This window comes from Lytechinus pictus, chromosome 7 (assembly GCF_037042905.1).
Source record: "Lytechinus pictus isolate F3 Inbred chromosome 7, Lp3.0, whole genome shotgun sequence".
NCBI classification, from domain to species: domain Eukaryota; kingdom Metazoa; phylum Echinodermata; class Echinoidea; order Temnopleuroida; family Toxopneustidae; genus Lytechinus; species Lytechinus pictus.
In genome coordinates this window covers 48,668,463-48,678,368 of record NC_087251.1, presented here as the reverse complement: position 1 = coordinate 48,678,368, position 9,906 = coordinate 48,668,463, and positions in this window count along the sequence as shown.

Genomic DNA, 9,906 nt, shown 5'->3' with positions numbered 1-9,906 from the left:
TGTACATGACTTATAGATTTAACCAAGACCGATTCACGGCCGGTCATAGACGCGTGGCATATCTAAGGACGGGGAAAGGGGCGCTTGTCACATTTCGAGGTGAGAATTTTTTTTTTTTTAATAATCAAATAATCCTATGACCTAAATATTTGGAAGTGACATGATTTCAGCGTATGACCCTGGCTGGCATCAGTCAGATGCTGTAAGGGAGCAATATGAGCACTTGTAACGGGCCGTTTTTCCCCCTAGATAGTGTCGCTGTCAAATCATCGCAAATTTTTCTCCCCTAGCGCTGCATTGTGCCTTAATTGTATGCCATGAAAAATTGGGCATTAAATTGTATGTTGCAACTCGACACAATTCGTCAAAGCAAGTTAAGAAAACCAGCGCCATCAAAATTGCCGCACCGCGACAATTTCCTTCAGCAAGGAATTCATCCACAGTGTGCTGCACTCGACCCAGGTGAGGTAAATGGGTACCGGCAGGAAGTAATTCCTCAAAAAGCTGTGTGCACCCAACAGGTAGCCTAGCTTAGCCGGGTAATAATAGCAGGGCCCGCTGGGAGAACAGTTTTCGGAACTGAAGTGGCTACCCTGGGTAAATATACCTTTATTATTATTATTATTATTATTATTTTGGGGGGTAACACGTAAAATTACCTTAGAACGGTTGTGAAAAAAAATGGCGACAAAGGATAGAGTTTAAATGATTAAAGGCTGATTTTCCCAAATCAGAACTTGATAGATTAGATTAGGATAGAAATATAAAGCTCTATATCATACATTAATTTGTAAGGCCAGTTGACAAGATTACAGAAATGTAAAATATCAGTTATTTATTACAATTACCAAACACTCGCTTATATATGTTAGACATTGTTTTATTCTTAATATATACATCTAGCGATAAATATTAGTATAGACAATTTTCTGATTTATTTTGTTTTAAACAGAAACTTGGTTAACAAGAGAATGAAACCATGGGAGACCATACAAATATTCAGTTCGGATGTAGATCCTGGAGACATGACAATGAAGAAAAAATACAAAGATCTAAGGAAATCGAGGACATTGAATCTTACTCACTGGATCGAACACCCTGTAAAGTCTTGTGCTCTTGTCGGGAATTCTGGTATCCTTCTCAACAGCCGCTGTGGGGAAGTCATCGACGACGCCGACGTCGTTTTCAGAATGAACTTAGCTGTATTTGGGCAGGAATATACCTCGGATGTTGGTTCAAAGGTTACATTCATGACGATCAATGGATTGCAAATCAAAGATCTGGTATCATGTTTCAAGCCAAAAGTCGCCAAAAATAAGCCAGCGAAGATAAACATTACCGAATACCTTTCTAAGCTGTCTACCAAATGCAAAACCTATTATGACAGATTAAAATTGCTGAAAAGAGATCACGTGATGATGCCCACCAGGGGACACTTTTCTGAGTTGCTGAACGTTTTGCCAATTCTAAGGAAACAACTTCATTTCAACTTTAGCGTATCCTACAACCCCAAGAATCTCATCACGGTATCTGCACGGTAAAAATGCCATCTATTACATACATGAATATTTTTTTCCTTTCTATACCCAACTTATCGACTAGTTTGGTTTGTAACTTCTAACCAGGGACTTGAAGAATGCCGAACAAATATTTCCCTTCCTCCATCCTCCTTAATGATAATTTATGATGATATAAGATAATGTAATCTATGCACTGACATAGCAATGGATCTGGCCCATTGCATAACACTTTGAAAAGACTTACCCTTCTTTGGAAACCCAGACATCCTACCCCCTTTGCTCTGAAGGGTAAATTGTCAATTCGTCTATATACTGCCAACTCGTCCACTGACCACATGGTCTACTTTCATTTAGTCTAATGCCATTCCGTCCATCAAAATTTCGTTTAAAAGCCATTTTGTCCATTGACAATTTGATCCAATCATCACTTAGTCTAATCACCATTTCTTCTCACAACCAGTTGGTCTAATATCCATTTTATTTTTATTCATTTTGCACAATTTAAAACTTTGTCCAATTAGACCAAATGGTATATGGACTAAATGACTATTTGACCAACTGGTTATTAGACGGAATGGCATTAGACTAAATGAAAGTAGACCATGTGGTGAGTGGACGATATGATATGGTAGACCAAATGATAGTAGACGAGTTGGCAATTGAACGAATTGGCATTATACGAATTGGAAATAAACCTATTATTGAAAACGTGGAGGGAATTTTGTTTACGTATTAGAAAACGTGTTCGTATCGAACTGTCGATACATGTAGACTGTTTTCGCCTCTAAATGTACAATTCATTAAACGTAGTTTGAAAAGGTGTATATCGCAGGATCCGATCATAGCTTTTGATTTAAGACATGACACTCCAACGTAAAAATTCAAAGATAGTTCACCCTTCTTAACGAATCAATCTTTGGTTAATTTCTTTTAGAAATACATGTATACATTATTTTATTACATTCTTTTATCTTTTTCATCTAAAAAAAACACATCATTCAATTTCAAACTGTAAGTACTTGATATATAAGTTATGAAACAGAATTTAAATATGTGAATGAAATACAACATCAGACACTAGTAATCAATATATTTTCAAGTTGATGGGAGGGGTAAAACAATAACATTGAAACCTCTATTTATAATGAACACTAAAGAATTGCGATCCGAGAATATTTGATTGCGGTCGGAACATTCGTGTGTTTCATCTGTCTAATTGATATAATTGTCTCTGTTTCCAACAGATTGTGGCATCTAGTTCATCCGTCTTCTGGGATAGGTGCGTACACGGCCGCAACCCAGCTATGTGAAGACATCACTTTATATGGTTTCTACCCATTCCACAAGGATCCTTACAATCGGACAATACTCCATCATTACTACGAACCAAAAGTCAAAATCAATTACACCTCGAATTGCCACAAGATGCCAGAAGAATACAAGTTTCTCATTGACTTGGAGAGGAGAGGGGTAATTCGAATGGTAAATAACTGCACCTCACCAAAGACATGAATGGTTTATTCTCGTAATCGCATCCATCCCCCTTTCCCCTCCCAAAAAAAAAAAAGGAATGGACGGAAACAATCATAATAAAAATCATCTTGAACGGAGAATGCAATCCCAAATTTACTTGAAACTGAAATAATATATCTAATAATTCATCTTCTATTTATTTGAATTCATTGGTCAATTCTTGTCTTTAATTATCTGGAGCAATACCAGGGTGCAAGCAGCGGATCTAAGCGGGGGCACCAAATCTTTACCAAATCTTAGAATATTGTAATCTGCGCCCCAAAAAAATTTCAGATTTGCTATTACGCCCCCTCTGTTTAAAAACCTGGATCCATCCGTGCTGCATGCTCTCGCATTTGGGGCTCTCAAACCATTTCTACATTCTATCATGGTTTGTTGTATTGTATCTCTAAATATTGTTATAATTTGTCTGTTTTTCTTTTTTTATACCAAATGGGATTGAATAAATAAATGCATTTAATAGTTTGGATAAATATAAATTGAAAAAAAAAATTGATTGAAAACAATTTGTTCCAGGTTTAAAGCCTGTAATTAGCTTTGGCAAAGGGCAAGTAAACATATTACAAAAGCGTAGTGACAATCGAATACATTTTTACCGATTAGAGTTTAAACTGGGTATTTTTCTGGCAGGTAGGATTTAAATTTAAATTCTAGGCCCCTCTCTCGGTTACGGTTTTAATTTTATTCAAAGTAGCCGTTTGAGAACTTACTCTACATATTTAGTATTTGGATATTAGAAGGCTACGGACATTTTCCACCCAATCCATGCATGCTTGAGAAGGTTTTTTTATGCAAAAAATATGTAGATATTCTAGTTTGATCGCACTGTCGTCTTCCGAAATAATCATAAATTATTTTTTTTTACAGAATATATATAAGGATAATTTATTTATCATCATTATGTATGCTAATGTATAAAAAGTGGCGACGCGTACTTGTATTATGAATACATATATCTTCATCACAAAGTGATGGTTTCTCTTTATTTTGTATTTTCCTACTATCTGATCCCTCTCTCCATCTCTCTTTCATTGATACAGTCACCTTTCTTTTTCATTTAACATGCTTGTCTCTTTCCGCTTACTGTACTTCATTCCATTTAGTCAAGTGTATATTAATTTTCTGCTTTCTTATGTAATATGTATGTCTTATGCATTGTAACATATTAATTGTACCAGTTCAATCAATACTATACAGTGCGTATCAAAAAAAAATTTACACTTTGGAAAAATCCTGTAAAATTATACATTTGTAATATCCTGAACACTTTTCCACATTTTAACATTGGTACAGGTCCATTTAATCAAATGACGATATAACTGTCGAAAAATATTTCCGCTTGAGTGAGCACCACTTACTTTTGAAAAGTTAGTGAAAAATGATTTGCGCAGAACTTTGAAATAGTTATGCGAATAAAAGTAGACCTTAATCATGAAGAACACGTAGAATTTAGCTATTAAAAATTGATTTGAAGATATCTTTTACCTTTTTTGACTTGTTTCCTTGCCCAAAACACTTCGAAGAGAGCATTTCACCCCACCCCTCTCCCCCACACACCGAGGCCATCGTGACGATATTTGCTTTACACTGAGCTGTGATTTACATGGAATGGCTTAAGCTTGATTTTCATTTTGTCAATCATTGCCAAGCTTGGGAAAAGTGTGGAGAAACAAGTATTAAATGAAAAATGAAATGTAAACCCACTTTCAATTATAAAAACTGAGTGAAATAATGCTGGAGATGTCTGATTTAAATTTTTGTTCAGATTCAGTTATGTCCTCAGATCCAGCTGGCACAAAAAGGATAAAGGTTGTGCTTACTAAGTTCTGAAATTTCGATTTGGGTGGCAAAATTGTTACAAAATGCTTGAATGTATCCGTCTTATTTCAATTGACTAAAAGTGCAAGGGAAATGTATGAGAAATGTTTCGCAGGGTAAGTTTGATTTCGCCGTTTCCCCTTAACACATCGTGAAAACGAGCATATCTGCGCAAACAGATTTTTGCGAGCTTTACAAAAATTGACAGTGCTCACTCAAGTGTAACATTCTGACAAAACTTTTACTTTCATTGGATAGATGAGACCCAAACCCAAGATTATATGTGAAAAAATTACCCACATGTTGTATATTTTTTAATTCCCAGGGCTTTTTCAAAGTGTAAACTTTTTTTTGATACGCACTGTATACATGTATCATTACCATGCCTATTGCCAGTGAAGGGGAGTTTGTTCCATCATCACTGGTAGAGGACCTGGGTTTATTGTACCTTCTCTATTAGATTATGAAATAAAGATGATGTATATATATATATATATATATATATATATATATATATACCTTAAGAAATACAATATGATGATTAGCAACGGAGACATTTTTATAGAATCTATACACCGATGAAGATATGAGTAAATGATGCATTAATAAATGAAGAGTTTTATTCCGAAAGGAGCTAAATCCACTTTTTTAGTTTCTCTGTAAATCAAGGTTTTTAATTCACCACTTTCCCTTGTTTTATTTTGATAGGTATGATAGTGCTATCATTTTAGATTAATCAAATCATGTTATTCTTTTTTTTAATCTAGCAATCAGTATCAATTTCTAAGAATTTTTTTAAATTATATTTGTCATGGATTTAGCTCCTTTTGGAATAAAAACTTAGTTGAATGTTAACGACAAATTGTTAAATGTATCAAAATGTTGCCATATCTAATGGACTTTTCCTATTGAAATTGATGAAATTTTTATTCATGCAATTTGCTTATGTAACTGCTAATTTGGTTAAAGAAAGGGGTTTTTGATTTTTCAAAATACACAAAAATGAATAGATCGCACTTACACACCTCAGAACAAAAATAATTTCTAGGCTGCAACAATAATGCTTTTAATTATATTTTGGTGATCACAAAGAAGACGGAAAAGAGTATTTTTGTTATAGGCCTACATGTATATTGCATGGAAATGTGTATACGACATCAATCTCGGAAAAATGATTTTTCTTTTTAAAGTTGGAAATATTATACCAAACATGACTGTGGCTTACTGATTTTATATATATTTTTTTTCTAGGATTAAATTGTGTTGTAATTTTATATTTTTGAAAAAATAAAGAACTCCATGAAAGGGGAAATTGTGTAGTCAACTAAAAATTATTTAGGGTTTATATGGAATGCTTTTTGGAATGAAGTAGAGTATACACCCTATGTTGCAAAGCTTTCGGCCCTGGCCTTCTTCAGTTTTTATTTGCTAAACAAAACAAATAGAGCAAATCATAGAATAAGCAACAGAACGAACACAATGGTAATTGATAGCAAATTAAAGAAAAACCAAAACAAATATGAGAAACCATATGGTAATTACAAGGAATAACAAACCATCATACTCAACAGAGAAAGAAAGTAAAGTGAAATAGTACCTGACATGGGTCAGACTAGCAAATTCTTCTGAAGTAAGATTGTGTTATCTACATTGCGTGTGTTATTTACAAAGTAAAAAAATGTATTATAAGCGAGCAAAGAGGGCGTACTGAGAAAATCGAATAAATTTTTGTATTTTTGTAAACTTGAATTTACATACTACATTTCTCCTTTCTGCCGTCTATGCATCTTATATATGTAAATAATATCGAAATATGGATAAAGAGTAATAAACCCCTCAAAAACGTTTGGAAATCTGAGTTTGGCCATTAATTTCTCCTAACTCCCATTTTTACACAATGCATTTTTGACATCATTCAAAAGATCATTAAATTCTCTTTTAAATGATACCATGCTTGTTATGATCATGCCCTCAAAAACGTTTGGAAATCTGAGTTTGGCCATTAATTTCTCCTTACTACCAATTTTACACAATGCATTTTTAACATCATTCAAAAGATCATTAAATTCTCTTTTAAATGATACCATGCTTGTTATGATCATGCCCTCAAAAACGTTTGGAAATCTGAGTTTGGCCATTAATTTCTCCTTACTCCCAATTTTACACAATGCATTTTTGACATCATTCAAAAGATCATTAAATTCTCTTTTAAATGATACCATGCTTGTTATGATCATGCCCTCAAAAACGTTTGGAAATCTGAGTTTGGCCATTAATTTCTCCTAGCTCCCAATTTTACAAATGGCATATTTTGATATCATTCAAAATATCGTTTAATTTTCTTAAAAATGATACCATATATGCTTGTAAAGATCATGCCATCACGAAAAGAGCAGGATTCAAAAGTCTTGGATAAGGTCTGAATTGAAAAGCTGCAAAACGAGCAGAAATAGTTATGAAGGGTCAATACAGAACATGATTCTTTTGTCTGTGTCAATAGAGATGAAAATCCATTCAAATCAAGCCCCTGCTTCTTCATTTTTTATGTTTTGTTGTGGTTTATGTAATGATGGTTCTGTGAGATAAAATGGTTTGAAAATACCCATGAATGTTTGTTTGTTTGTTATGTGTTTGCTTGTGCAGAGGTGTGTTTGATTCCATGTTAACTGGTTAATGTTGATGTTAAGGTGCATGAAAACTAAAGAAACCGCTGAGAAACTCACTCATCACCACAGAAAAAAAGAACAGTGACTTTCAATATTGTGTAATTTTGCAACTTTTGAATTTTGACCTTGTCCCACATTTCAAGGCACTGCACCTCCATGTGAACCATAATCATGTCATGTAGGGTATCATTTTAAAGAAAATTAAATGATATATTCATTGATATTAATTACACATTGATATTTACTAAAACCGGGGAGGGATTATCGATCAAATTTAAATTTCCAAACTTTTTTTGAGGAGTTTATATCGAGAGGTTCACAATGCTCCGCGAGGACGTGCTGTGGCTCTTCAAGGGTCGACTTCCGGGTCTACAGGAGGTTTTGTCCCTTCTCAGAAGATTTGGCCTGAAAATCAAGTTTGCTTACAGCCCCTTGGATCCCATCTACCCTTCAGTAAAGTAAATAATTATGGCAATGATAACAAATTAAATCATAAACAATAGTTGTGGTGGTGGCGGTGATTTTGATAACAATTATTATAAAAAAAGTAATAATGATAATAATAATGAAAATAATAATGATGATGATGATAATAATATATCATAAAGTGAAAAAATAGAACCCGATAAAAACCCCCCCCCCCCAAAAAAAAAAAAAAGAGAAAAGGAAAGTGATAAGGGTGAAATATGATATTTTCTAAATATCATGTCAAAATCTATCACAAACTTGGATTCTTGTAATAAAAATGTCAGAATTTTTGCTCGCTTGCTTTGCTTGCTCGTCGCAACTTTTTACGTATACACCATATCGTGCCCCCTTAAAATTGTTGGCTCATTACGGCACTGGATGATCATGCCTGTGGATGATGATGAAACAAAAACATTCAAATTACCCTGTGAAACTTTTCCCTCACAAACTGTCCATAGCGCATGGCGGTGGGAAAACAATCATTGTAGATAATGATAATAATAATAAGAATAGTAATAATAATAATAAAGGAAATGATATGACAGCGAAACAGCTGGAGGCTGATCAAAAGAAAATGAGATTGGAAGGATGGAAAGAGAAGGTGATGCACGGACAGCATTTAAGACAGACAGAGGAGTTTGATGGACCAGAGAGTTGGCGGTGGCTGAAACGAGGAAGTTTAAAGAAGAAAACGGAAAGTGTGCTAGTTGCTGTTCAGGACCAAGCAATAAATTAGAACAAATTACCGAAGAGCCAAAGTTGAAAAGGAGCATTCATCTCCCTCATGTAGAATGTGTCATGACAAAGACGAAACGGTATCTCATCTGGTGAGTGAATGCAGCAAAATGGCACAGACTGAATACAAAGGAAGGCACGACAGAATAGCAGCTGCAGTTCATTGGGGTCTGGCCAAGAAGTACCATCTACCCCATGCAGAAAAATTGTACGAACATCGGGCAGAGCCTGTAGTAGAGAACGATGATGTGAAACTCTTATGGGATTTTAATATCCAGACAGGAGACTACAGACAAGGTCATTAAAGCTAGACGACCAGATATCGTTCTCTTAAAGAAGAAGGACAGGGAATGTCTCATCATAGATATTGCGATTCCAGGAGACTGCAGAGCTTGGCGTAAAGAGGAGGAAAAGATACAAAAGTGTAACGATCTGGCATGGGAGCTGAGAAGGATATGGAAGGACCTGTGAAGACGAAGGTGGTACCAATAGTCATCGGAGCCTTAGGAACTGTGACAACAAGACACAGAAGCTTGGCTGGCTGTTCTAGGAGTCGAGGTGTCCTGAAACGATACAGAAGGCAAGCTTGCTTGGAACAGCTCATATCCTACGGCAGGTCTTGAATTAGAAAAGGGAACTTAAGTGAACAATGAGAAGATGACCCATTTGATAGAATATAGAACAATAACCCTAGATTTCTGGAAGAAGTCCGGTTGCTGTTTAATATACCAACAGAACATCAAGTTGTAGACAATGGAAATAATAATAATAATAACAATAATAATGATACCACTACTTAGTGGTCACACGGGCCTAACTACAACTGGCAGGCCAAAGATATTCATTCGAGCTAACCCATTGCTCAATTTGAAATTTGATATTGCTGATTGACAAAAATGAATGAATATGATTGACAATCTAACACTGATTCTAGGGAGGGTACCTACTGAACTTCCTTTTTCCAAATTGGAAAGATATATCACTACTTTGGAACTATTTTTTACTGGCGGAAGAATTAGGGCCATTTTACCCCATTTTACTCTCTCAAGTGATGAATTTGTTGTTGTTATTGTTGTTTTAGCTTATACGGCGCGTATCATTCATTAGTGAATATAATTGCACCAGCATGATTTGCGGCATTTTTTTATATAACTTTTTGATCCTGT